This window comes from Etheostoma spectabile, chromosome 15 (genome assembly GCF_008692095.1).
Source record: "Etheostoma spectabile isolate EspeVRDwgs_2016 chromosome 15, UIUC_Espe_1.0, whole genome shotgun sequence".
In the NCBI taxonomy this organism is placed as follows: Eukaryota; Metazoa; Chordata; class Actinopteri; order Perciformes; family Percidae; genus Etheostoma; species Etheostoma spectabile.
The window spans coordinates 29,052,271-29,056,777 of NC_045747.1; the positions used below are offsets into that span (position 1 = coordinate 29,052,271).

Genomic DNA, 4,507 nt, shown 5'->3' on the forward strand with positions numbered 1-4,507 from the left:
TCTCTCTCTCTCTCTCTCTCTCACACACACTCTCTCTGTCTCTCTCTGTGCAGATCTTTTATGGCTCTGCGACCTCCACAAAACATAATTTAAGACTTGGTGAATATTCATAAGGTGATATTGTATTTCAGGAGAGGACAGGGGACCGCGGGGGTGGCTGGAGTATCCCAGATTATCCCAAATTGTGATGAAATCCTCCAGAAAAAAAAGTCTTCTTCCTATCCTGATGCCGATGGTTATCGCTCATATTCAGCCTCTCTGTCCTGATAGTCTTGTGTGTCTGACTTGTGTTTCAGCTCTGACTGGCCCACTGAACGCCCATTGTGCTATTGTACTGTCACCACAATCCGCTAATACTACACTATAAATTAGCAGATGGGTTTGATCTCTGAATGCCTGCCCTTTCCCCCGATTGTAAAAGCGGCTTTGTGCAGCAGCAGCAGCGGCTTGGCGCTGAATGGATGCGGGGGCCTCGGAGCCTCGAGTCACAACAACCACAAACACACACTCACACGAACACACACAAACACACACACCACAAAGAACATTTTTTTGCCTTAAAATACTGAATGGTAGCGCGTAAAACTGGGTAAAATGGTGTTTGTTAGTGCGCAAAATGGACGATATGGATAAGGATATGTTGCATTCAAAAAACAGCAACTTGGAACCAGGGAGGATACACGAAAGATTATTAAAGCTTGTAATTGAGGCCGTCAAGTAGTTATATATATATATATATATATATATATATATATATATATATATATATAGCATATGTGCGTAAATCTGGTTCATCCCACGTTTTTTTCTTTCAATTCAATGATGTTCTTTGTTTCTATCCAGCAGACCACCCACACACACACTACAGAGCTCAGTCTAGTCCACGAGAGTTAGGCTGAGACTGTGTGATAAAAATGGAGAACAAAAATGAAAATTGCAATTGCTTCTGATGAAATTAGAAGTATTTTAGTTGTTGGTGTTTCATGTTCATAACAAACTAATTCGTCTGGGTTTGCTTTGAAAACCAGAGCTGAGAAGGCAACACATATCCTATTATGAACTATTATTAAAATTTTACCCACTGAAATGAAATGGATGCTACATTTTCATGACCTTGAAATGAGGAAATCTATTTTAATGTTATGAAAAGATAATCGTATGTTGACAATGTTCAGATAAATTTCATCACACGAAATAAAATGAAATGAAATGAAAAACACAGTCAAAGGATAACAAATTGTTTTTATTACAGGAACATAGAAACTAAAACACGCACACACTGGAGGGAGAGAAAATAGTATGGTGTGTGTGTGTGTGTGTGTGGGGGGGGGGGGGGGGGGGGGGGGGGGGGGGGGGGTCGTTCCAGCCAGCCGTAATGAATTTATAGATTTTAATTTAGATCCGATTCCAGTCTGAGGCTTGGAAAAGAAAAAAAGTCCCGGATGCTCCCGTTTAAAGCGACGGAATAGAAAAACGCACGAGCGCTTATCAAAGCAGGTTTTACATGGATGCGCATGTGCGTGGTTAGATAGCAAACCATGCAACATACTTACATACGTGTGTGTGTGTGTGTGTGTGTGTCTGTGTGTGTGTGTGTGTGTGTTAGAGAGAGATAGTTAGAGAGAGCAAAACACAGTCACTTCTTGTTGATTAGCAGAAAATTCCAACTCGAGCTCCAGCGCCAACAAATCACCGCCGATAGCGCGAGAGCAGGCAAAATATTACCAACACACACACACACACATATACACACACACACACACTGCATAGGATGGCCTCCCTATGCGGCATAAAGGAAGTGTCACCCTGATAAGCGCACCCACTTACACGTACTCAATCGCGCACACTCCCACGCTGCTGACACTCAGTCACCCACACATACTGACCGCTGCCTTCCATAAAACTGTGGCGCGCGCAAAAATAGGCACATGTAAAATTGGCAGCAGCTGATTTGAGTTCACTTATTTCAGAGGATTGTGGGCTTTGGAAAGATATTTCAATATAAAACATGTCAATGTTAAAGAGAGCCACAAATACAGTAACCCAACAGAGAATCATGTGTTTTGTAAATCTATATTTTTATTTTCCTTTCCTTCTCTCTACCGTAAATCAGTAGCTTACTTTTTGAAAATGTTTTAGACATGTTTTCATCACACGAATGAGAAATGAATGAAATTAAACAAAGGAAACACATGCAATGGAAAGTAGGGGTCAGTGGAAATGTCTCAAAATAATTATGTAACACAACACATAAAAAAGAGGTTTCTCTGCTATGTATTTTTCAGAGACAAATTATTTTAATTAGATGCAGGAATTCAGAAAATAAAAGTAGCGAGAAAATACTGTATGTGTGTGTGTGTGTGTGTGTGTGTGTGTGTGTGCGAGAAAGTTTGTTGTACAGGACCATAGCTAGAATTTTGGAAAGTCCCCACATCCCCCTCCCCCTCCCCATTTTAAATTAATTATCTAAAGTTATATTATAAAGCCTAAATTATATTTATTTTATATCATTGTGGGTTTAGATGCTGTTTCAAAGCCATCATGTAGATGTTTTTTTAATCAGATGTTTTCTGTTATGAATCAGAACTACATAGGTATATATATATATATATATATATATATATATATATATATATATATATATATATATATATATATATATATATATAGTAAAACTAATATATGTTGTAATAAAAAATGGAAATACAGTATATTTCCAAAAATGAAGGTCTTCAAAACTCAATACCCAGCCCTTTGTTTTACTGTTTAATTATTATATTGATTTTGGGCCTAAAAGTAAGAAATAATCTATAGGTTATCAGCCTGTAAAATACCCAACATGAGTACAGAGAGTATAAACTCCTCCTATAGCTTTCTAAAAACCCCAAATTCCCACGGAAAATACTAAGAACATGACTATGAAAACTATGAAAATCAATATCAAAGAGAATCCGTTTTCTTTCTTCGGCTCATTCACACCCAGAAAACAGACAGTTGGAGGCCCAAGATTTATTTTACCAAAGATTTATGCCAGACATTGGGAAAAATGTGCTGGTCCAATCCTGTTTTTATTCATTTATTTATTTACGTTTTGTCTCATAGTCTCCTAAACAGAGCTCAGCTGCGGTGGCATGTGCTTATTGAATAAGTTAACGCATTTAGACTGAAAAGGTGTCCGTCCCTCTGAATTTGCTGTGTTTCTAAGGTCTCATCTCTTCACTGTTTGGTCCAGTGAGGACTCCAAGCGAAATTCTTCCATCACACATTCATGAGCCTTCACTAATCACCAGCCAATGCCGTTAAAGTACCCACAAACAGCGACGAAGCCCAGGGTGATTTCTTTAAAGGCAGTGCTTTTTGCTGCATTGTGAGTCTGAGTCTATTTAAAATGGCACAAACCACAAACTTAAAGGTGTATTCCATCTGTTTTGTAAAGAGTGTGAGGGTTTCACATGTAAAAAAGGAATTCGAAACAGCAGCAGTCCAAATTTCAACCCTCATCCCCGCCGACTTATCCCCGAGACTGAGCAGAGGAGTTTTCTTTGGCAGAGCGAGAGAGAGAAAGAGAGAGTGGCCGGCAGCTGACCTCTGAGCTGTGAAACTGTGACCCAGTTTCTCCTTAACCTTCAGGCGCTGCATGACCTGTGAACACAGAAGGTCAGCATGGTTCCTGTGCTCATGCTCAGCACTGACGCATGCACGTTTCACATGAGGAGCAATGGACGTCTTTCTTTTTCTGTCAGTCAACTTGGTAGATGTCTAACACAGCGATCCCCAACCAGGGCTAGGCCTACGTGGACCCTAGGGAGGACTTCTGCAGTGGAAAAGATTGTATTCCTAATTTGAAAAAATTGAAATTAGGATTTGATTGAAAGAACATATAGCCACTTTGTTACATGAATTAGCAAGCACGCATAGAAGTTTAGATAAAAGTAATGAATGAATGGTAAAACTTAATAATGACTGATCAGATCCAGTTAAAATAACTAAAACTAATGGCTTAACCCTTGTGTTGTCTTCCTGTCAACATTGAAAATCAACCCTTCTGTTGACGCTTTTTATTGATGCTTTTGAACTTGTTCTTACTTTTTTTCAATGGTTGTCACTTTATTTGATGTTTTCAACATCAACACCAACTTATTGACTTTAGTTTTACAGTTATCTTTAGAATTTATGGTCAGTATACTTATCTATAGGAAATTATACCTAATGTTTAAGTAAGAAAAGCAGAAATTAGGAATTATTTAGAGTTAAATTGAAGGAATGGATGTTGATGGATAATCACAGACTGGAATATGTCAACTTTTTACTCAATACTATTTCGAAACCACTTCAATTTCTTTTCAAATAAATATAAAATTGAATAAAACCCCAAAATGAATGAAAGTAGAGATTTGTACCTGCCAAAGAGCGTTGAGTGGAAACATTCATGTTATTTTAGTTAGCTAAAAAGAACATTGATACAGGAAAATGGGTCAATTTGACCCGAGGACAACATGAGGGTTAA

The 4,507-nt window shown here is 38.3% G+C and overlaps 1 protein-coding gene across 1 annotated transcript in view; it reads left to right on the plus strand.

Annotated features, from left to right (window-relative positions):
* The window catches only part of hoxb7a (homeobox B7a), a gene marked incomplete at its 3' end in the record, with an annotated part of 9,145 nt that overhangs the window by 1,590 nt on the left and 3,048 nt on the right, over positions 1-4,507 (plus strand).